Source organism: Loxodonta africana, chromosome 1 (assembly GCF_030014295.1).
Source record: "Loxodonta africana isolate mLoxAfr1 chromosome 1, mLoxAfr1.hap2, whole genome shotgun sequence".
Taxonomy (NCBI): Eukaryota; Metazoa; Chordata; class Mammalia; order Proboscidea; family Elephantidae; genus Loxodonta; species Loxodonta africana.
This window is the reverse complement of record NC_087342.1, coordinates 59,847,343-59,872,634: the sequence shown is the minus strand read 5'-3', so window position 1 is coordinate 59,872,634 and position 25,292 is coordinate 59,847,343. Positions and strand designations below refer to the sequence as shown.

The 25,292-nt window shown below is 43.5% G+C and overlaps 1 protein-coding gene across 4 annotated transcripts in view; it reads left to right on the top strand.

Annotated features, from left to right (window-relative positions):
* Window positions 1-25,292, top strand: part of ATXN1 (ataxin 1) — a 465,693-nt gene that overhangs the window by 220,517 nt on the left and 219,884 nt on the right. For all 4 annotated transcript variants that reach the window (XM_023555800.2, XM_064281003.1, XM_064280992.1 and 1 more), the window contains one exon: window positions 5,539-5,599. The gene's annotated coding sequence lies outside the window, so the exon portion shown is untranslated. The remainder of the gene's footprint in view (window positions 1-5,538; window positions 5,600-25,292) is intronic.

Sequence of the window (25,292 nt, the reverse complement as noted above, 5' to 3'; positions counted from 1 at the left end):
TCATAGGTATGACATAATTTTCTCAGTAGAGGACAAGGATGTGTCAAGTAACTCCAACAAACTGTTTCACATGTTTTACTGAACCAACCCTTCTCTTTGAGAAAGAAATTAGATTATAAATATCGAGACTACACAAGGAGCCCAAGCCTTGGCATCTTCTACATATGAGTTCTGCTGCTTTTGGGTAGATATTCAAGTTCAAATAATGTGATTATTCTTTCCACAGGCACTTAAGAGTCTTCCTCCGTACCATTAAGTAACTGCACCATGATTGGGTTGAAAACGGGGATACTTTTTTAACTTCAGACTTCCAGTTTTCGTCTTTGATATTGGCGTTGCTATCCACTGTTAGACTATGTTTTAAAACTTTGTCGCCTTTCAATATTGGACATCTACTGCATACTGTGATTGTGATATTCTTCCCTGTGGTTTATGTGTTAGTTTGCATTCTTCTAAGCTACACCCACTCAAACCAAAACATTTTTTTTTTTATTTTTGCTGTCGAGACTTCTTGTATCTATACAATCTGCCTTTCTCAATTACAATGCAAACATAGAAGAAATGAGTCAGATGCTTAGAGCCATGCAGCATTTAACTACCAGCGTGTTGTTTCTCATAAATGTGTTGCACTTGGGTAGATTCTGTCAGTTCAACAAATATATATTTAGTGGTTCATTCTTTTAATGCTGTACCCATGCAGTCCTTAAACATGACGATGAAGAGGTATTTATTGGTTTTAAAAGAGGTTTACAATATGAGTAAAAAAAGGAGAATCAGGCCACAAAATAGGAATACCATCATTTTATTTTATAAATAAATTGGATGCATGTATATACATTTATTTATAAAAGTATGAGTATAATATAATCTGTATATTTGGTCGTAGGAGAGAGCCTGGAAGCATGTAAACCAAAACGTTAATGGTGATAATTAGTGGGACCTTTAGTGATTTATTTTTTTAGTGATTTATAGTATTTTTTTCCCCTTATCTCTATTAGCTAATTGTTCAACAGTAAACAGTTTTATTCTCTTCTCATTTGTCTCTTCTAATTTCGGGGGTGAGGAAAAGAATATGGCACAGGTATTCATATTATAATAATTTATAAAATTATAATTATAAAAATCTCTCTTGTGTCTTTTCTCCATTTCCATTATAGGTATGTAAATGTGTTGTGCCAAATGATAATAAAGCTACTTTTTTTCTTTTTTATTAAGTGTCTTCCACATGCCAGGTAGAAGGAAGAACTTGAACACACTATGTAAAGTAGACATGATTCTCATTATGCAAATGTGAAAGGGGTTCAGAGGGTTTCAGTCTCTTGTATCGCATAGCTAGTATGCGACTGAGCTGAGATTCAGACTCAGGACTGGCTCTGACATCAGTTTTTGTGGTCTTTATAATTCTTATCGCAGACGTCTTGTCTGCCGTTAGGATGAAAAGGGTGTGAGTGGGTTACAAAGTGTTGCTTTAAAAAGAAGGTGCTCACAGATTTTACCAGCATATATTGTCTTGACTCTTCAATTAGAGTACAAACTTCTCAAGAGCCAAAATCGTATCTTCCTGCATCTTAGTAGCTCTCACCTTCGTTACGACAGTCTAACGGTACAGTTGTGTTTAAAGGTTGGTGGTTTGAACCCGTCCAGCGGCACCACAGAAGAAAGGCCTGGCAATCAGCTTCCATTATGTTCACAGCCAAGAAAACCCAATGGTTCTGCTCTGTAACACATGGGGTTTCCATGAGTCAGAATCAACTCAATGGCAATGGGTTTAGGCATTTTTGTTTGTTTGTTTGTTTTAAACACTCGCGGGTGGTATTGGTGGTTCAGTGGTAGAATTCTTGCCTTCCATGTGGGAGACCTGCGTTCGATTCCTGGCCAGTGCACCTCATGCACAGCCATCACCCATCGGTCAGTGGAGGCTTGCTTGTTGCTGTGATGCCGAACAGGTTTCAGCAGACCTTCCAAACTAAGACTAGGAAGAAAAGGCTGATGATCTAGTTCTGAAAATATGCCAGTGAAAACCTTATGGATCACAGTGGGCTGATCTACAACAGATCCTGGGAATGGCACAGACAGAGCAGCGCTTTGTTCCATTGTACTGGGGGTCACCGTGAAGAGGGGGGCCGACTGGACAGCAGCTAACATCAAAAACAAACACTTCTGGACTTCTCTGAGCGACGGTAATGAGTGCCAGTACATTCTGAGACACTGAGGGCGTCTGCCTCCAAGCTTTTGGGGCCTCGTCTGCAGGAGCCTTTTCCTACTCCCCCAGCGACCACAAGGCAGCCCACTTCTTTTAGGGAGGGAAGGAAAAGCAGTGGCCTTTTTTTTTTTTATTATTGTGCTTTAAGTGAAAGTTTACAAATCAAGTCAGTTTCTCATACGAAAATGTATATATACCTTGCTGTATACTCCTAGTTGCTCCCCCCATAATGAGACAGCACACTTCTTCCCTCCGCTCCCTATTTTCGTGTCCATTCGGCCAGCTTCTGACTCCCTCTGCCCTCTCATCTCCCCTCCAGATAGGAGCTGCCCACATAATCTCATGTGTCTACTTGATCCAAGAAGCTCATTCTTCACCAGTATCATTTTCTATCTCATAGTCCAGTCTAATCCCTGTCTGAAGAGTTGGCTTTGGGAATGGTTCCTGTCTTGGGCTAACAGGTCTGGGGACCATGACCTTTGGGGTCCTTCTAGTCTCAGTCAGACCATTAAGTCTGTTCTTTTTATAAGAATTTGAGGTCTGCATTTTTTTTTTATCCCACTACTCTCCTGCTCCCTCAGGGGTTCTCTGTTGTGTTCCCTGGCAGGGCAGTCATCGGTTGTAGATGGGCACCATCTAGTTCTTCTGGTCTCAGGCTAATGTAGTCTCTGGTTTATGTGACCCTTTCTGTCTCTTGGGCTCGTTACTACCTTGTGTCTTTGGTGTTCTTCATTCTGCTTTGCTCCAGGTGGGTTGAGACCAATTAATGCATCTTAGATGGCCCAGATGCCACTCTCCAAAGTGGGATGCAGAATGTTTTCTTAATAGATTTTATTATGCCGGTTGACTTAGATGTCCCCTGAAACCGTGGTCCCCAACCCCCTGCCCCTGCTATGCTGGCCTTCGAAGCATTCAGTTTATTCAAGAAACTTCTTTGCTTATGGGTTAGTCCAGTTGGGCTGACCTCTCCTGTATTGTATGTTATCTTTCCCTTCACCTAAAATAGTTCTTACCTACTATCTAATTAGTGAAAACCCCTCTCCCTCTCTCCCTCCCCACTCTCGTAACCATCAAGAATATTTTCTTCTCTGTTTAAACTATTTCTTGGGTTCTTATAATAGTGGTCTCATACAAAATTTGTCCTTTTGCAACTGACTAATTTCACTCAGCATAATGCCTTCCAGATTCCTCCATGTTATGAAATGTTTCACAGATTCATCATTGTTCTTTATCAACGAGTACTATTCTATTGTGTGACTATACCATAATTATCCATTCATCCGTTGATGGGCACCTTGGTTGCTTCCATCTTTTTGCTATTGTAAACAGTGCTGCAATGAACATAGGTGTGCATATATCTGTTCACGTAAAGGCTCTTATTTCTCTAGCATGTATTCCAAGGAGTGCGATTGCTAGATCGTATGGTAGTTCTATTTCTAGTTTTTTAAGGAAGCACCAGATTGATTTCCAAAGGGATTGTACCATTTTATATTCCCACCAGCAGTGTATAAGTGTTCCAGTCTCTCCACAACATCTCCAACATTCATTATTTTGTGTTTTTTGGATTAGTGCGAGCCTTGTTGGAGTGAGATGAAATCTCATTGTAGTTGTGATTTGTATTTCTCTAATGGCTATTGATTGTGAGTGTTTCCTCATGTATCTGTTAGCTACCTGAATGTCTCCTTTAGTGAAGTGCCTGTTCATATCCTTCACCCATTTTTTAATTGGTTTGTCTTTTTGTAGTTGAGTTTTTGCAGTTTCATGTAGATTTTAGAGATCAGACGCTGATCGGAAATGTCATAGCTAAAGACTTTTTCCCAGTCTGTTGGTAATCCTTTTACTCTTTTGGTGAAGTCTTTGGATGAGCATAGGTGTTTGAATTTTAGGAGCTCCCGGTTATCTAGTTTCTCTTCTGCATTGTTAGTAATGTTTTATATACTGTTTATGCCATGTACTAGGGCTCCTAGCATTGTCCCTATTTTTTCTTCCATGATCTTTATCATTTTAGATTTTGTATTTAGGTATTTCATCCATTTCGAGTTAGTTTTTGTAGTAGTGGCCTTCTTACAGCTCTTAAAATTCATCCTAAAGGCTCTGGCATCATGTGAATGTTAGCAACAGAAGGAACCCTGGGAGCTAGACTAGTTTTGCCTCACATCCCCTTTCCAGCCTGCAACAAAACAAAACCCATTGCTGTTGCATAGATTTCAACTCATGGTGACGCCGCATGTTATAGACGAGAACTGTTCTATGGGGTTTTCTTGGCTGTACTCTTCCCAGAAGCAGATTGCCAGGCCTGTCTTCTGTGGTACTGCTGGGTGGGTTCAAACTGCTAACCTTTAGGTTAGTGAATTGAGTGCCAACCCTTTGTGTCACCCAGGGCAATGGAGTCTTTAGAGCAATTTCTTTAGATTAAAGAAAAAAAAAAAAAAAGGGGTCTTGAACTTAGCCCCTACGTGGCGTAGATTAAACAGCCTGTTGCTGCTACTCCCTTATCGCCTTTGTCTCTAGGCTTCCTCTGTCCAGCATTCTCATCGTCTCGCCCCTTTCCCACACTGTGTTTGGCCCGTCGGTATCTCAGACAAAGTGGCTTCATCACTGATGACTCACCCCGCCTGAGATGTGGACTCCAGTGCCTCTCTGCCAAGTCCACATTCCCATACGAGCCTAATTACGGATCCCTGTTGGGTCATTGACCTTTGTGTGCAGTGGAGCGGTGCGTGTGCCATTTGGGGAAAGGGCGTAGTGCAGTAACGAGGTGCTCTGCTTGTTCTCTGAGGTGTCTTCACGTCAGCCTGCAGTGGGGGTGCTAGATAGGAGATTTTCAGTGATATACCGAAGAAAGTATTTCCTATATTCGTCTGTCATGAGAATTACACATTTAGTGATAAATGAACCAGGCACAAGATTCTATCCTACAAATCGATTGTTCCGAGCTCAGTGTTTAAAACTCAGTCAGCCAAACAGCTGTACATCCATTTGTTCTTCAGGGATATATCGTGCACCTCGGAAGTGCCAAAGTACTAAGTGCTCGGGTTGTTTGTCATCTCTAGGACTGCCTACCTGTGTGACTTACCCACCAGCACGAGTCGCCGTTGAGTCAACTCCAAGTCATGGCAACCCTGTGCGTCCGAGTAGGATTGTGCTCCGTAGGGTTTTCAATGGCTGATTTTTCAGAAGATCACCAGGCCTTTTTTCCAGGGCACTTCTCGGTGGACTCAAACCTCTAACCTTTTTTTTTTTAGTAGCCGAGCTTGTTAACCATTTGCACCACCCGGAGATTTCATGTGTGATTTATAGAATGGACTTAATGTTGTTCTCTTTTTTTCTTCTAGTTTTCCAAAGACATTAGAGCATTTTCTTGGTGAAGAGAAATCAACCTGCTGTTTTCAGAGGGTGAGTGATTGTTCATATATTTTTATATATATCAAAATGTTATCCAACTTTTGTGATATTCCAAGAAAAGGTGTTTTGATAGCATGCATTCTGCATCAAGGAAAGCTTCAGAAGTTTCTCCCAAGAAAATTGTTCTTCAGCTCTCCTCAGTATTGGGTCTTTCAGAGAAGGTTTCTCTTTTAGGCTTCTCTTACCTTTCTTTTTCCTGTTCCCATGTTATGCTTTTATGAGTTGTCCTCATCATTGCTGTTACTTTGTCCAACCTGCAGAGGGCCGAGGCAGGAAGTTGCTGTCTTCCGTGACTGAGGCACAGAGATAGTACTGCTGAGGGTAAAGGTAAACGGGCCGTTTTGTTCATGTGAGAGCCCTGTCTTGTGAATACCGTGACCCAGATAATAGGATATGCATACCAGATAAGACTTTAGAGCTCATCCATCAGAGCCCCTTATTTATAGCTGAGGGAACTGAACCCAAAATTGCCTGTTTGGGGTTTCATAGGCAGTAGCAAAGCCAGGATGATGAAAGAAGCATTTGAGTCCTAGCTGTATGGACTTCACACTGCCTGTTGAATCCACAGATGGTTTCTGAGGATATAGAGTTATAGGTGGCTCAGCTGAATATAGTATTGATAAACTAATGATTGCTGTTGTTAGCTGATCTGATTCATGGTGACCCTGTGTACAACCTGGGCCTGCACCAGCTTCGTGATCAGTGATATGCTCAAGTCCATTGTGGCCACTGTGTATTCTGAGTGCCTTCCAAGCTAAAGGACTCATCCTCCAGCACTATATTGTATGATATTTTGTTGTGATCCATAGGGTCTTCATTGGCTAATGTTTGGAAGTAGATCTCCAGGCCTTTCCTCCTAGTGTTTGTTAGTCTGGAAGCTCTGCTGAAACCTGTCCACTATGGGTGACCCTGCTGATATTTGAAATGCCAGTGATGTAACTTCCAGCATCACAGCGACACTCCTGCCACCACAGTATGACAGACTGACAGATGGCGGTGTAAGCCAATGATTGCTCCTTTCTAAGGCAGGTGTCAGGAATGATGTGATTAGCTGCTGAACCTTCTAATAATCTTACTTGACTGCTACTCCAAGGAGCCCTGGTGGTGCAACAGTTAAGTGTTTGCCTGCTAACCAAAAGGTTGGCTGTTTGAACCTACCCAGCAGCTCCACAGGAGAAAGACCTGGCAATCTGTTTCCTTAAAGATTACAGCCTAGAAAACCCTATGGGGCAGTTCTACTCTGTCATATGGGGTTGCTATGAGTCGGAATTCACTTGATGGCACCCAACAACAACAAGAGCGGCTGGTGGAGTGGGTGGAACACTTCTATTATTGACATCGTCTGAGAGAGCAAATTTCCCTTGCATGCTTTCCATTTGCAAGGCCACATCCCGTGCTGAGACTTGGTACGACATCTGTTTTGCAGCAGGAAGCCAAGGTGCACCTGCAGGCGGGAAATGGCCAGCTGCAGACCTACCTACCCCCGCTCAAGGCTGTCCACACCTGCAGAGGGTTCACAGGTCTCTCGTGAGTCATTATAAACCTGGACTCACTGAGACTTTTAGAGAAACATTTTTTCATTACAAAAGAAAATTACGCTGTCTTTTATAGAATAGCACAATCGTGGGATATGATGGAAAAAAGTATAAGAATGTGATTTCCTACTACAATCTGGGAAGGTTGACTTGACTGTGGTTCTCTTGAAGACCCCTGTGCTACATCGGGCTCTGGGTCAGGGTCTTTTAGGTCAGTGAGCTAAGTGCATTTATTTCCAAAACATTTCATCTCATCTAGTGATTGGTTTAAGTGTGGTATTAAGAATCTATGGCCATTGTCTTATCCCGCTTGTCAACTGAATCACTTTATCTTAGCATCTGGGGACTCCTCTTTTCCCAACTGGAGTAATTATGATAGAGCTTAATCTGTCTCCTGCTTTCTGCCAGGGTATGGGGTGGAATTTAGAACATGAATTGCTGAATCACTGAGGATCGCCTGCTGTTACCCTAATACTGATCTCTCCGTATACCCACGTGTGGTTTGCATGAATGTGCATTCATTACGAACTTGAACATAAGAGTTTCCATTTCCCATCTTACCCAAGAGAAGCCCAAAAGGTTTATCCCCAGAGCATTTCATAGTGTAATGTGGGACTTTGAGATCTGCTGCTGGCCTGGGAAACTAAAGTCTCTGCAGAATCAAGCGATTCTAAGACTTTAAAAAAAAAAATTGCCATTGAGTCATCTCAAACTGGTGGCCACCCTATTCATGTCACAGTAGAGCTATGCTCGATAGGGTTTTCAGTGGCTGGTTTTTTTGGAACTAGATTGCCAGGCCTTTCTTCTAAGGTGCTTCTGGGTAGACCTTTTGGTCAGCAGCCCAGTGTGTTAGCCATTTGCACCATCCAGGTACTCCAATGACTGAAAGTACGAGACAATTAAGGGCCTCAGGAAAATGGGGAAATGCCAGTTCTCATGTCTAACTTGTACTACCCTCTTGGTAAAGAATGAACTGATAGAGAAGGGTCTGAGGAGACAAGTGGTAAAGGGGTAAAATAAGAATCATCTGGGACTCAAGTAGACCAGTTGTGGCTACTTCGGTTTCCTGCTGGGGTCAGAAGTACTTTTTTAATGTTGACACTCAGGAGGCATCAGATTGTTACCCAAAATATAATAAGCTATTTGCTTTTCCCAAATGGGAGAAAGCTAAAGACAAATTGAAACCCTGAGCTTCCTCCTAAAAAAGATGCCCAGTGGCCTGGTCCCTGTGCTTTGGGTGTGTACCATATAGATCCACAAACCATGTGCATGTATGCCTTGTAAAACATGAGTCATTGGGGTCAATTTCATACTGTGCAATTGGGCTGGATCCCGGGAACAATGCTGCTGCTGTTGTTTCCAGGCACAAACGGTGCATACCATCGATGGTGTCCCTTTAAGGACAATCTAGGGAAATGCTCTTGCTAGCACTGCAATTGTATTTACTAGTGGCCAAGTTGCGATGGCATGTATTGGTTCCATAGCAACATGTCTGTACCACCAGAAAAAAAAAAAAAAATCCAACTGTGGCAGCCAGTCTATCCTTGGCAGGATGAGTATGGCCCTGATGGCCCCTTTTAGTTTCCATCTTCCTCTCTCCTGCCCTTCCCCTCCTAGGACCTGTGACGGTGCATAGAATGGCAACTTAGGAATTGTTGCTGTTAGCTACCTTTGAATCAGCCCCCAACTCATGGCGACCCCATGCACAATAGAACGAAATGCTGTCAGGTCCTATGCCATCCCCATGATCAGTTGGGCATCAGACCGTTGTGAGCCATAGGATTTTATTAGCTGATTTTCAGAAACAGACTGCCAGGCTTTTCTTCCTAGTCTCTTAGTCCGGAAGCTCTACTGAAACCTGTTCAGCATCATAGCAACTCAAAAGCCTCCAATGGCAGATGGGTGGTGGCTGTGCATGAGGGAATGGAGCCCGTCTCCCTCATGGAAGACTAGAATTCTGTCACAGAACCACCGCTGTCTCCTTAGTAGTGGTTAATCGCTCTGATATTAATCCTCGCCTCCCTTTCCCACTGAGCTTGGGACCTGGAGAGGGAGAAGATGATGTTTGTAGTGAGGTCCTCTGGGTGGCAAAGCAGCTCTGTGAGAAGGCAGAGTGGGTAGAGCATTTCCTGTACATTGTGGTCTGTCAGCTGCCCCTGGCTGGAATGTTGGCAGTGAACCGGAGCAGTGTGAAATCTAGGGAAACGGAATACTCACTTACTATGCTACATATATTTATGAGACACCTACGAGTGTCGAGTGCCATGGTAGGCAAAATAGGGCTGTACAAAGAAATACAACACACAGTTCTTACCTTCTAGAAACTTCTACAAGAGGCAGAGTTTCTAATTGCAGTTTCTTCACAACATGCATTTGGGCTTTAACATTTCTCTGTTTTCTCACCTGTAAAATCTGCTGTAAAGCCATCCTCAATCACCCTTGGCTTCAACAGATGCCATTTTCCCTGAACTCCTAAAGCATTTAAAAAAAAATATTTGTCATCCATTTATGTTTCCGCCCTTTTTTTTTTTTGCTTTGTAATCACATAGAATTTTTATTCTGTATTTATTTAAAAAGCTCATTTAGTCTTATTTAGACAAAGATTGTTTTTATGTCATCTGGTCTTCCTCTTCTTTTTGTGCGTGTGGTAAAAAATTTAACAGCATATTAGCCAATTCATCGGTTTTTACGTGTACAATTCAGTGACATTAACATAATATATGTTCATCACATTATACAGCTATTATGTATTGCCTTTTTGGATACATATTGCTTTGGGGGCCCTGGTGGCGCAGTTGTTAAGAGCTCGGCTGCCAACCAACAAGTCAGCAGTTTGAATCCACCAGCTGCTCCTTAGAAACCCTATGGGGCAGTTCTGCTGTGTCCTGTGGGTCACTATGAGTTGGAATCCACTTGATGGCAATGGTTTTGGTTTCAGTTTTTGTTCTTGGTATTGCTTTGGGGGACCTAAGCTGTCTTCCCGGGTAGAGGATGAGCCCTTCAAGGATAGGAACCATGTATCTTCTTCATTTTTAAAAAAAATTCTCTAATGCCCAGTACAGAGAGCTGTAGATAGTAGACGTGGCATTAGTACGTGTTTACCATAATATTATATTCCCATACTACCTCACAAGGTAATTATGAGACAAGTCTGTAAAATATACTCAGAATGTGCTTAAGTTCTTCAGAGAAGACATAAATTCAAGAAATTATTTTTTGTGTGTAGTTTTTAAAAGAAATGCATAGATATGAGATCACAAGGCAAGACTATCTAAAGACCTCACATTTCCTCGTCTTCTCTTGTGTGGGTACAAACCATAGACTTTGTACCTCAGTGTTTTATACAGGCCTTGAGATATGATTTTTCCCACCCCCCTTCCCCCAACATCGTTGTCTTCTATTGATCTTGCTTTATCATATCAACTGGGCCAGACTTCTCAGTCAAACCCCCAGCAATGTCTTTGGACTTATTAAGTAAGAGATTGGAAGGAATTTTCATCACAGTGACAGATTGGATAGGTTAGGATAATGATTCCATTTAGTTGTGGGGTCTGTTGAGGTGGGGAAGAGGTTTTTATCTTATAAAAACTTTTATCTTAAAAGAATATTCTTCTTTTCCCAAGTTCTGAACCAACTCAGAATTAAGGCAAGTGATAAGGCAATCACAAATGCGTCTATGTGACTGATAACAGGTAAGTAAATTACAAGTTTTAGCTTCGTGTGAGAGCCATAGGGGTAGGCCGCTGTCCGTGAGGAGAGAAGAAGAAAGAGACCAGAAACCCCCTACACTCAACATTTTGATAGATTAACTTTACCTAGTAGAGTAAAGTAAAGAGGAAGAAATGTCTGAATTGTATTGCCATGAGTTGGGGTCCAACTCAACAGCACCTAGCAACAACGAGTGGAGGTAAGGAGTCCCTGGCTCAGGCATGTTTAGCTGCTAACCAAAAGGTTGGAGATTTGTCAGCTCAAGGTGCCTTGGAAAAAAGGCCTGGTGATCTACTCTGAAAAATCAGCTGTTGAAACCCTTACAGAGCACAGTTCTACTCTGACACATACCGGTATCCATGAGTTGGAATCAACTCAAGGGCATCTGGTTAGTGGAGTTAACACTATCCAAGGAGAGGGACGGCCCACACTGGCTATATCCCTCAGCCAGGTAACTCAGCCCTCATCCGGGTAACTCAGCCCTCATCCCTGGGGAAGAAAGTGGGTGGAGCAAGAGGCCAGGAGGGTTTAGGGAAAATCTCCTGCAGGGCACAAAGAAGGGAGAAGGCTGTTTTCCTCCTGCTCTGCTCATTTCTCTTGCTTTTTACACCCTAGTCAGGCAAACCACCCCTGGTCACACTCTAGTCATCTCACCCATTGTGGTTTCTTCATGGCTCATGTTATTATGTAAAATCGTCTCCGGTTTATATATTTGTTTTCTCATTTATTTTTCATCTCCTCTACTAGAAGTTTAGCTCAGTGAAAGGAAGAACCTCTTCAGTCTCATTTTCTGCTGTATCCTATTACTTAAGACTCTTCAAAGCATGTGGGAGGCATTTGATAATATTTGTTGAATGAATATATGTTGTTTTATGCCGCTAAAGCTCCTCAATTGCCTGGATGTTCTTGTGCCCTGTCTTGCCTGGAAAGCTCACATTCATATCTGAAGGCCCAGTTCAGCTACTGCTCTCTGTGGAGCCTTTCCTGGCTTCCCTTATTTACGTACAAAGAGACCTTCTTGCCCTATAACTGGCCATTTGCCCAGTCTGTGTACGTGTGCATCTTCATGTGTATGCATATTGTATATGTGTGTGCATGTGTGCATTTGTGTCGATTTGTGTGCATGTAGGCACATACCTGCATGAATGTCTATGTGTGTACCTATATGAATGTGTGCGCAAGTGTGTGTATGTGTGTGTGTGTGTATGTGTCTGTATATTCCCTTTGTCTCTCCCAGGCTCTGTAATACTTTATTCACTTATTTGCTTACATATATATCAGCCTTAATAGATTGTAAACTCCTCAAGGACTGCATGATCTCTTATTCATCCTTGTTTCTCTCATATCTGCCATGTAGTCGGTAATCAGTAAATAACATTAGCATTCTAAGTGCTTCCAACACGCCATGTACTGCTGTATCCTAGCATTTAAAATAGCTATCTAAGCATCTGACATATATTAACTTGAAAAATCCTCAAGCAACCTTACAAATTACATATTATGTTTAACTCCCATTTTATAGATAAGGAAATTGGGGGGCATAAAAAGGCCAAGTGACTGGCCCCAGGTCTCACAGCTAGTCTGATTCCATAGCTGTTATTCTCTGGTGTCTCTCAGACAGTATGTGTTTATAGAAATGAACAATTGAATGAATGAGAATCCCAGAAGCCCAGACCTAAATCATTAAATAGGCCCAAAGACATTGGAATCAACACAAATAAGAGTAAGAAATGATCACCAAGCCACCCTGAGATTAGCCGTGGTTGATGTGGAATCCTGAGGCCATGGGTCATCCACATCCACAGTTGAATCCCCAAGGCTTTATTGTAGCCATTGCACTCAGCTCCTGATTACTCATGGCAGCAAAGTGACATGGGTTAGAGAAAGTAAGTAATTGTCATTGTATTTTGAGAATTATTTCCCAATGAGAAAATCTTAAATCATTAATTATGAGTGAAACAGCTGCTGTGTGCAAGCCTCACTCCTAAGTTGGGAGGCAAGGAATGGATTGCAAGAGGATATGAGTTGGAAGGTGAGGAGACAGCCCTAAAAGTAGAAGACAAGGTCACCTTATTCACGAGGCCCCTAGTCTATTTGAAGAGGCAAGGCTTGATTACAGGTCCAAAAAAAAAACAAAACAAAACCCCAGTGCTGTCGACTCGATTCTGACTCATAGTGACCCTATAAGACAGGGTAGAACTGCCCCATAGAGTTTCCAAGGAGCACCTGGCAGATTCGAACTGCTGACCTCTTGGTTAGCAGCTGTAGCACTTCACCACTGCGCCACAGGTACACTTAAGGAAATGAAAACAAATAAAGAGCAGTAAATACAAATGCTCAAATGCTCTCACAAGGCATTATTAAACCAAAAAAAAAAAAAACCAAAAACCAGGTGCCATTAAGTCAACTCTTATGGCAACATCATGTGTGTTAGAAGAGAACTGTGTTCCATAGGGTTTTAAGTGGCTGATTTTTCCAAAGTAGATTGCCAGGCCTTTCTTTCGTGGTGCTTCTGGGTGGACTCAAACCTTCAACCTTTCTGGCACCTCTGGGTGAACTTGAACCTCCAACCTTTCTGTAAGTAGCCGAGTGCCTAATGGTTTGTATCACCCAGGAACTCTGTAAACCGTTATTACACGTGATTAGCTGCTGAATGGTGATATTCAAGAAAGTGAAACCAGTTGTGTTAGTCAGAATAGGATAGGTTTATGCTACAGTAACTATCAACCCTGAAGTATCAGTGGTTTAATAAAACAAAAATTAATTTCTCAGTGGTACATGTCCACTGTGGATCTGGTGTCTCTTTAGGACAGCCGTCCTCCGCACATAACACAGTGATCCAGGCTGCTTTGATCTTCTTGTCCCACACCCTGGAGGCCTCTTTCATGACCACAGGGGGAGGAAGAGAGAATTGGAGAACTGCACCAGCAGTTAAATGTGTCAAAGCTTTGACCTGGAAGAGCCATGTGTCACCTACCATGTCCTAGGCATTGCATTAAGTGTTTTTACAGGCCATATCATTTCTGTCCTCTCATTCATGTTGTGTTTCTCTCACCCAGCACCCAGGTGTTGCTCAATGAATATTTGTAGAGGGAACATAGGAACGACCTGTCGCTCACTGCTGATGTTGTTTGTAGCAGCAAGGCAGATGACACGCCTAGAAAGCCAGACTTCAAAAATTAGATCAGGCTTAACAATATTTACTAAAATTAAAAGAACATTAATAAAAATAACAACATAGCTAACATTATTTAGCTGTGGTGAATGGAAAATCATAAGGAAGTGGACAAATTAAATCAAATTTAGTTGGCGGTTGAGCTGCTGCTAAAGGCCCTGCTTTCAGACTTCAGTCTTTTGTCCACACAGTCCCTACCAGTCTGTCTCTACTGTCCCCATCACCCTGTCTACACAGTCCCCACCATTCTGTCTACACTGTCCCCACCACTCTGTCTACGTTGTCCCCACCACTCTGTCTACATTGTCCGCATCACCCTGTCTACACAGTCCCTACCAGTCTTGTCTACACAACCCCTTCCACTCTATCTACACAGTCCCTACCACTCTGTCTACACCGTCCGCATCACCCTGTCTACAGTCTCCACAACTCTGTCTACACTGTCGCATCACCGTGTCTACACTGTCCCCAACACTCTGTCTACACTGTCCCCATCACTGTTTCTATACTGTCTCCAACACCCTGTCTACACAGTCTCCACCACTCTGTCTACACAGTCTCCACCACTCTGTCTACACAGTCCCTATCACCCTGTCTACACTGTCCCCATCACCTTGTCTACACAGTCCCCACTACTCTGTCTACACTGTCCCCATCACCCTGTCTACACAGTCCCTTCCACTCTTGTCTCCACAGTCCCCACCACCCTATCTACATAGTCCCTACCACTCTGTCTACACTGTCCCCATCAACCTGTCTACAGTCTCCACCACTCTCTCTGCAGTATCCCCTTCACCCTGTCTACACTTTTCCCATCACCCTGTCTACACAGTTCCCAACACTCTGTCTACGCAGTCCCCACCACTGTCTGTGCAGCGCTCACTCTGTAAGCGAGCCCTCAGCTTGCCTTTACAGGTTGTGTGTTACCTAACCCCAGCCTGCCTTCCTAGGCTTGTTCCTCCTGAATGAGGTAGAGATCGTTATCCCCATTTACAAGTTAGGAAACTTAATTATGGAGAGGTAAGCTTGTGCAGGTGCTGCCGTGATGCCAGCCCAGGTGTGGGCGACTGTCGTGCACAGCCTCTCTCCTGTATCCAGCTGTCTCCCACATTCACTGCTGCCTCACACACTGGGATCCTCACACATCCAGCTCCTGGTCAACCGAGGGGGCAAATGTCAGGAGCAAAACAGAGTAGCTGAATATGTCAGAGGTGTTGGGAGGCCCATGTGTGAATCAGCATGGAGACTGGAGTGCCCTTAGGAAATGGGAGGTTACTCTGGAAAGGCTGGATGGGGCTGTACTCCATGGTCAGACCAAAGAATGGGGTCTCTCACCTGAATCTTGACATAGTTTTTGGTCCAGAGAAAGCTGAGGACATGATATCACAGCCATTAACAAATTCCTGGAAAGCGATGCTTTTTCATTGCTGGTTTGGGGCAGGGAGGGAGAGGGTTAAGTGGTTCAGTCTGTCACTGTTTAAAGGTGGGCAGGGCCCTGCTGGGAGAGTCATGAGCTGAGGGTTGGCAGTCACTAGAGACTTTTCAGCCAGCTGGTGATGTGATTAGAAGTCTTTCAGTAAGATTAGCTTTACAACTGTATTCATAGCCCATTAGGTGGTGGGGAGAAACCAGACACGGGGCGGGGGAGGTAATTAGGAGGCTATTGCAGGCTCCAGGAGATAACACTTTGAAAATGACTGTGGGAACATTGTGAAGAAGGGACAGATGTGGGAGACATTACAAAGAAAAAGTTGATCAAAACAGGGTGACTGGACATAAGAAGCAAGGGAAAGGAAGGAGTTGGAGAGAACTGAATTTGTGAGTCCAGGTGGCTTCTAAAGGTGTCATATTTTTGGAGCCCTTGGAGAACACAAATGGTTAACATGCTCAGCTACTAACTGAAAAATTGGTGCTTAGAGTCTACCAGGGGCTCCTCAGAAGAAAGGCCTGGCAATCTACTTTCAAAAGAATCAGCCAGTGAAAACCCTATGGAGTACAGTTCTACTCTGACACACATGGGATGGCCATGAGTCAGAATCAACTCGATGACAACTTGTTTGGCTTTTGGTTTTTTATGTTGTTATTTTTTAAATTATTATTTTCGTAACAGCACCCTCTTGTGAGTTGAGGCTTCTCTGCCAGAATTGGGGTATGGTCTTGGAGCATGGTAGGCTCCATCCGAGTAATTGAGGGTTGCCCTTCACCCCAGCCTTTTCACCCATCCTGACCTGCGCTTCCCTTCCTTCCCCAAGCTTTAGATCAAATCTTAAATCGGCAGCAAAAGTGTCAGGCTGAAATTTCATCTCCACCCTGGCCCTCTAGTGGAAGTAAAATGGCTTAAATGGGGGTGAGAAAGTGAAATTAACTCTGTGGTTGCTGCGTCTAGCCCCTGGTGAGAGAGGGCTTAGTGTTTGCTCCCTGAGAACTGCGCTGCCTGAGAACTGCTTCTCTTCTGCCCCCTTGCCTTGCTACCAGATGCAGCCTCCCCGCGGCTCTGGGAAATAAGTGGTAATGTCTTGCTGGTCAGTACAATTTCTGCAAGCTGACAGTTTTTTCCTTTTTTTAGATTTACAAGGCCACGCACACTGCTTTCTCACTCTCTTTTTGGTCAGACGAGAGGGAGCCAGTTTTGATCTGAGAGGAAGAATGCTATTTGATGGGAGGGAGGAGGAATATATTATATGGCACTCCCATTTTACTTTCTGGGGCTAGTCATGTCACTTTGCATAGTGCCAGTCTCTACTGGCCCAAGATGGCCTAATGAGAGAAGGTAAGGTTATTTACAGTTCAGACCCACGACCTCTTACATCTCCAAGAAATTGGAGAGTGTCTGGGATCCCCAGATTCAGAGGTCCATCAACTCCAAGTCTCTTTTCCCTGAATTTGTGCTGACTGAACCTGGGAGCATTGGTGGTTCAGTGGTAGAACTCTGGCCCTCCATGCAGAAGGCTGGGGTTCAGTTCCCAGCCAGTGCACCTCATGTGCAGCCACCACCAATCTGTCGGTGGAGGTTTACGTGTGGCTAAGGTGCCCTGCTGACACAATAGTTAACCAAAAGATCAGTGGTTCAAACCTACCCGGCGGCTCCGCAGGAGAAAAAACCTGAGAAGCTGCTCCCGTAAAGATTACAGCCTAGGAAACCCTGTGCAGCAGTTCTGCTGACATATGGGGTCTCCATGAGTCAGAATCAGCTCAACAGCACTCGATGTGATGCTGAGTAGGTTTCAGCAGAGCTTCCAGGCTAGGAAGAAAGGCCTCGTGATTACTCGTAAAAAATACTTATAAAAATTAGCTGCAATGATTCGATCTCCAGCTAATCGTGGAGATGGTGCAGGAACGGGCATTGTTTTGTTCCATTGTGTATGGGGTCATCATGAGCCTGGTGCCAAGTTCACGGCAGCTAAAAACAGGCTAGAGCTGAAGATACGCTACTGGGGGAGAAGAGAACCTCTAACATCCTGCCTTTCTTCTCTGCCTTTCGTGTGGGTCAGTGAAACCGGCACCGCCTTCCTCTTCCTCTCTGCTAGCCAGAACTACAGGAAGCATCACAGAGTAGGAGGGCTTTGAAGTCACTGCCTCTTCCCCCCTTCCGCTCTTGCCAAGGGCGCATTATCCTATAGGCAAAGTAAGCATGGTGTGTACCCTGCTTACTGGATCATCTGTAGTGAACAATTTCACATTTTTTTTTTTTTTTTTTACCACATCAGAGATTCTCCTTCTAGGTATGGCTGGCATCCATCTCTTTCCCAACCCAGCAACAGCATCTTCCTACAGAATCAAAGCCTCTTCAGATTTACAGTCTCTGACAGTGGCGGACTATCCAGTCAGCAAGGTAAGCACTGGTTTACTTGTGCTTACTTCCTAATCTCTTTGTGTTTACCTTGCTGACTGGGTCATCCACCCCTGGCTCTTGCCCTTACCTGATACCGCCCCTTGTCCATTAGGCCCTGCTGCCTACCCTAGTTGATGTGCGAGCTACTACTCTCTGAGAAAGCTTTGTCCCTTCTTCAAACCAAGCAAGATGTAGTGCCCCATGTGGCATTGAAGACACTTGGCATTCTTAATCATTTCAGTCTCTCTTAAAAAAAAAGAACCAAACTAGTTGCTATCGAATCATTTCTGACTCGTTGAGACCCTACGTGTGTCAGAGTAGAGCTGTGCTTCATATGGTTTTCAATGGCCAATTTTTCAGAAGTAGATCACCGTGCCTTTCTTCAGAGGCCCTTCTGGGTGGACACCCAATGCCAACCTTTCAGTTAGCAGCCAAGGGCTGTTTGCACCACCCCCCAAAAAAGAAAACAACACCAAACCCATTGCTGTCGATTTGGTTATGGCTCATAGTGACCCTATAGGACAGAGTGGAACTGTCCCATAGGGTTTCCAAGGAGCCCCTGGTGGATTTGAACTGTCAACCTTTTGGTTAGCAGCTGAACCCTTAACCACTATGCCACCAGGGACTCTTAAATATCTATAAAATCACCACAGTTTGTTATATTGATTTGTGAGTAAGATCACTTTGAAATGGCAAAGCAATTCGAAGCCTCTGTTTTTCCAGGGGCAATGTATATTTCAACAGAATGGCTAAACTCTGTATAGATAGTTACGTATTGTGTTGCAAAAAAAAGGTAGAAGTGGGCTTTAATATTTCCTCCCCCATTTTCTACAGTTTCAGGTGTTATTTCTTCCTAGTACTAGAGACTTTAAACGTGTCGAATCTCCTGTGATATCTATATCCTTTTGATGTACTTTGTGCAGAAACTAAGTAGGAACAGGCTTCAGAGCAAGCTTAACAGAGAATCATGGGTCCTTTGATCACTTTCCATTAGCAGGAATGGTAATCCCTGTCCTGTTAGATTTCGTTGGGAAGGACGTTCGATGTTTAATGAAGGTAAACATGTTGCTGGATCGGTAATAAGTCTTCTCGATCCATACGTGAGATTAACTGTGTTGGAGTTGAGGGGGATTCGGAATGCCCAGGGGATTCGGAATGCCCAGGACATTTCCATAACCATTGGCTGAACTTTTGAAATGGGCTTGCGCTAAAAGAGCAGATACCAACAGATATTTTACTTAAAATGCTTTCTGTTTCAGTGGGGAGTCCCAGGTACCTCTCAACCACATCTTCTGTGTAACATTTGTCAAGAGATACCTGAGTGTGAGGCGATCATGTGATCAAAGCCACTAGCAAATTCCTAGAAAGTGATGCTTGCTGTTCGTTTTGGGGTTGGTGGTGGTTGTAGCCAGGAGAGGGTCTAAGCCACTGTCCCTGTCACTGTTTTAAAGTGTATCTTACTGTTGCTGCCTCTTCTGGTCCTGGCTCTCACCTTGCCAGGCAGGAGGGATGGCATTGCTGTTTGTTGCTGTTGGTGTTCTGAAGACCTGTGGGCAGAACTCTTTGAGAAAGCAGATCACAGGGCCAGTTAGTTCTTTTCCTCAGTCTATTCCATTCTTCTTGGCTTTTTGACATATTATTGAGGAGAAAAAAGCTTGCATCCTAAAGTGGTTTGAATCTTAAAAGAAAGCGGCTTTTAAAGGTTTAGAACTTGGACGTGCTGATTTTTTTTTTTTAAACTCAGTATTTGAAAAGCTGATATGCTGACATTGTCCTTGGAGTATAGTAAACAAAGCGGTTACTTTGCATTTAATTTCAAATGTGTACTTTCCTTAGTGTTTGAGAGGTGATTTGAGATGTCCCTCTTTTTACATTTGGCTGTTTCCTAGTTCTGTGATTATAATAAATTCCATAGCTTCAAAACATTATAGCAAACTGTGTCTTCTGTAGGAGTTATTTATGGCTACTCAGACAAATGGTGCTTTCTGAGGAAGAAAACTGTGTATGAAAACTATGCGGTAAAAAACCTTTCATGTCAGCCTTGGTGGCAAAACTTCTGAGGAGCTGGCTTTGAGGGTAATACTGTCCTCATCGCTGTGAGAGGGAGGCGCTCAGGTGTTCTGCTGCCAACTAAAACCTGGCTGCCTCAGGGCGTTATGTCTGGTAATTAAACCCCTGAGTATGGTGCAGAGATTAGGGGGACCAGATGAGGAGAATGATGGTGGCTGTGTTCGAGGTCAGAGCCTCGCCATTATAAGCTTCTGTGCGTGCAGAAGGAAGCTGAGCACCTGGGAAGGCTCCTCTTGTTGCTAGGGCAACCACTAAGGCAGTGAAGTGGCCTGGGACTGACCATTTAGGATCTCCCCACAATTTCTCCTCAGAACTGAATACTGTTTCCTTCAGCCCTCCCTAACCACTTCCCTTCTCTTTCTCCTGCTTCCTGAAGGACACTTTTGTTGCAGATATACAGTAGAACCTGTGAAAACTGGAACCTGTAGGGTCGAAATGTGTCAGAGAAGGAAAATTCAAATATCTTCCACTAATAGAGAGTGATAGAAAAGTAGTAAGACTGCAGCCTGTCAAAGGCGCAGAAAACTTACAAGAAGGAAAAACAAGCCAGCCCCGGCAAGTTCTATTTCAACTTCTGAGAACATTAGTAAACAATCTGGAGAAGAAGGTGGCAGTTTCAGACTTTTATTGTTGCCAGGATGGTTCTGAGAGAGAAAGGAAAGTAGACAGTTGTGGACATCTGAATGATGGGAATTGAGTAGCTGAAAGAAATGCTGTATGTCAGCCCCTTGTTGTTGTTGTTAGCTGTCCTTCCAGTCGGCCCTAGACTCATAGTAACCCCAAGCACAACAGAACAAAATGCTATCTGGTCCTGTGCCAGCCCCATGATTGGTTGCGGGTTGAACAGCGTTCCATTGTGATTCATAGGGTTTTCATTGGCTGACTTTCAGAATTAGATCACCAGGCCTTTCTTCCTAGCCTGTCTTAGTCTGGAAGCTCCGTAGAAAGCTGTATCATAGTAATACGCAAGCTTCCACTGACAGACAGGTGGTGACTGTGCATGAGGCGCGTTGGCAAGGACCTGAACCCAGGTCTCCAGCATGGAAGGTGAGAGTTCTACCACTGAACCATCACAACTCCCTGTCAGCCTCTAGTCCTGCATATACCAAGACTCAAGCTTAAATATCCATTGTTTAAAACACAAAGGAGTTGAGGTATAATTCCACGTAATTGAACTTATTAGCTCCTGTCCATTTCTAAGTGGAGAGGAAGACTGAAGCAGCCACTCTATTAATCCCCATACAAGATATCTTCTCTTTGAATTATGGAACTAATTATTATTATAGTCACATGTTAAAGCCCTCTAGTGGCCAGTGGGATGCTGTTTAAGGAGTTTCTCGATTTCTACCACTTCCATCTGTAACTAACTCAAGCACCTACTTCCCAGTAGTTGGGTAGCTATTATACCCACTCTATTTTCTTGCTATGATTTGTCTACTATGTAGAAAAAAAAAAAATCTAAAGTTTCTTTTGCAGTGCAAGAAAAATAGTGCTGTTGCTACATCAGCTTAGGTCCAATCTCACATCTATAGCACTTCTGTATTTTAAATCTACTGGGTGGTGACGGAAAACGCTCTAGAACTTGGATGCAAATATTTTCCCAGCCAACTAATTCATTAACGTGAAGAATTGTACTGCCGGCACTAGTGGGCAGGTCCTCTGCTAACTTCCACCCACAAACAGACAAGCTATATACAAATACACACTCTTCTCAGATATTTAGTTGGCCAAGGCAAAGTTTGTTTTCCTCACTCAGAAAACAAGCAGAAGGTTGACATAGTTAAAGCAATTTTTCCTCAAAATTATCTTTGCATTACTTATGTAAATTATATTTGGTTTTTGATACTTTGCTTTTCTAGTCAGTTCAGTCAGGCAGTCAGGTGGTTACTGTGAGCTCCAAGGGTGTATAGCAATCTCCTGGGAGTCTTGCTAAAGTGCAGATTCTGACTCTGTGGGTTTGGGGTAGGGCCTGAGATTCCACATACCTAACAAGGTCCCAGGTGATGTCAGTGCTGCTGGGTCATGGACCACACTGTGAGTAGCAAGGTTCTTGGTCATGCAGAGGTCAGAGAGATGAATGAGCCACAGCCTGTGTCCTCAAGTGTCTTATGATCTGAAAAAGGTCTAGAAAAAGTATGCAAATAATTACAGCATGAGACAGAATGTAATTTAACAAAACAAACAAACCAGTTTGCCACCAAGTCGATTTCTGACTCATGACAACCTCATGTGTGTCAGAGTAGAACTGTGCTCCATAGGGTTTTCAATGGCTGATTTTTCTGGAAGTAGATTGCTAGGCCATTCTTCTGAGGCACTGTAGGACAAAGAACTTGGTTTGGTCTTTTGACTATGGTTTCTGAAAATAGCCTGGGCAATCAAGATGCCTTTGTTTTCCAAAATAGCCAGGGAAGTAGGGGCAACACAGGCCCCCACACTTGGAGAACTAACTTCAAGAAGTGAAATGGGCATGATGTAGTCATGCATATTCATTGACTGGATGGATCATAACTATTCATCGAGACCTAAGTTATGCATAGTCATTGAGGTTCCTATGACTAGAGGACCTGAGACCTTGGAGTGCTCATTTTGGGGCCTCCTGGATTGGTGAGGAGCCCAGGTGGTGCGGTGATTAAGAGCTCGGCAGTTAACCAAAAGGTTGGCAGTTTGAATCCACCAGCTGCTCTTTGGAAACCCTGTGGGGCAGTTCTGCTCTGTCCTGTAGGGTCTCTGAGTCCGAATCAACTTGACAGCAACGGGTTTGGTTTTTTCTGGTTGGTTTGGTGAGAACATCTGTGCACCGGAGAGGGTGCGGCACGTCCCTGGGCACGGTGGTGGCCCTGTGCCAGGAACTCTCCCATACCTTGCCGGATGTGTGTTTTTGCTCGTATCCTTTCTGGTTATCATAAACGGGTAACTGGAAGTATAGATAATAGTCTCCAAGAGTTCTGTGAGTCACTCTAGTGAATTATCGAATATACTGGGAGCAGTGAGAACCAACTGAGAGTCTGGTGTTTGCCGAATTTGTGAAGACTCAACTCTGGGTAGTTAAGGTCATATAGAGAAAGTGCCACATAGGTGGCTTGTGTCAGAATGATGAAGTGGAAAGTGGGGATATAAGTTATCTTCACATTTTGGAAATTGGCCTTACGTCAGGTATTATTATACAGGTGCCTTAGGGTGGATTTGAACCACCAACCTTTCAGTTAGTAGTAGAGCTTGCTTAACCATTTGCACCACCCAGAGACTGAAGAATGTGATAAGATGTATAATAAAATTACAACGTGCTTTATCAGGTAAAAGATAGGAGAAATCACGTTCCATTGGATGGATCAAGAGAAAGCTTCATGGAGAAGGTGATTTTGGAATCGGATGCTAAGTTTGCAACAGGGATGGGGAGGTGTGGCAAGGACAAGGGGGACAAAAAGGCTTTGAGTCTGAAAAATGTGTACAGGGAACAAGGAGCAGCCAATTTTTCCTGTGATAGGGAAAAGAGAGCAAAATGTTGGGAAGGTAGGTTGAAGCCCCATTGTGGACTGTTAGGCCGTCTAGCATGAAAAGACTCCACTTAAACCAGGAAGCAAAGAATTAACCAGCAGCAAAAGAACTTGAAACAAGAAGGTAAAATTGACTGACGCTGCAGTTTAGGAAGATTAATCGGGTACACACGTATCTGGTAGACTGGAGTGAGGAGTGATGTTATAGTCCGGACAAGAGGTTAATAGGTAGGACAGCTAAAATGATTAATACTGATGACAGGGACAATGAAAGATAGGAGATGGAGGGGAAATATTGAGTCTAAAGAAGCAGAGGGTATTGGAGAATGGCAGTTAGGAGACCTGTATTTGACCAGATGGGAACTGATAGTGGTTCGGACATGAATGATAGCAATAAAGTCGAAGAAGTAGGTGGGTTGGACATATTCTCTGAATGTCAGATATAGAAGACCTGTAGATTTTTGTTATGGGTGAAGAATAGAGAGCTGTCAAGGCACATTCTCAGGTTTCTGACTAAGTAAATGAAGGCCTCACACACAGGGATGGGGAAGGTGGGGGAATAATGGGGTTTTGGTTATGTTGAGTTTAAGAAGCGCATGGGACATTCTTTACAGTGGATATTTCTGGTAGGCAATTGAATATTCTGGTCTACACAGGGGTAGATTAACCGGTAAGGATGGTATGCACTGGTTTACAGTAAGCAAACTAAGCATGGACCTAATTATGTTTAATTACTCACAGGGGTGGATTAACCAGTAAGCAAGGTATGCACTGGCTTACTTGTGTGTACTTACTAATCTGTAGTAAACAATTTCACCTGGGTTTCACCATGTCTGTGCCCTTAGTTATTGGGTAAAGGTAACCCTTCCCAATAAACAAGGTATGTCCCAATAAGCAGGGTACATCCCAGTAAGCGAGGTCTCAATAACCATCTACAGCTTCAAGAAGAGGTCTGGACCTGAGATGTATTGTATACCAAAAAACCCAAACCCATTGCCGTGGAGCTGATTCCAACTCAGCATCCCTATAGGACAGAGTAGAACTGCCCCATAGGGTTTCCAAGGAGTGCCTGGTGGATTTGAACTGCTGTGCCACCAGGGTTTCCAGGGTGTACTGTGTAAGTTGAAATTCAAGCCATCTTTCATTTTTTTCAATGAGTTTTCTACCAAGTTGACTGTAAATGTTTAAGGAGTAGAGATTTAGATAAAATAATCAGATTTGTACTTAAACTACTTAATTAGTCTCACATCCATGTTTGAAATCAGTTAATTTAGAAATATTCCTAGTTTCCATTTCCACATGTTATGAAATAATTTTACTTACAGCATTCATCTAGAATAAGCACTGTATTCATCATCTTTTGAACGACTTTATGAGTTATCTTATATGGTTTTTCAAAGCTCGTCATCTCCACTATCATCTAGGTCATTTCAGATACAAGGTATTGTGAATCAGTGTGATGCTATCACCAGAAATTTTATACCAAGTAACAAGTACTCATTCCTATTTTTATCAGTTAGCTATTGTTGTGTAACCCCCCCCCCCCAAAAAAAACCAAAACCCACTCCCTTCGAGTCGATTCCAGCTCATAGCGACTCTGTAGGACAGAGTGGAACTGCCTGATAGAGTTTCCAAGGAGCGCCTGAAGGATTTGAACTGCCAGCCTCTTGGTTAGCATCCGTAGCACTTAACCACTACCCCACCAGGTTTTCCTGTTGTGTAACAGTTGATCCCAAAACCTAGTGCCTTAAAATGCACTCATTTTATCTGCTCACAATTCTCTGGGTCAGCAGTTTGGCAGGACTCAACTGGTGGTTCTTCTCCCGGCTCTGTCTGAGCTCGCTCAGCCCCTTGGATGGAGCTGAATGAT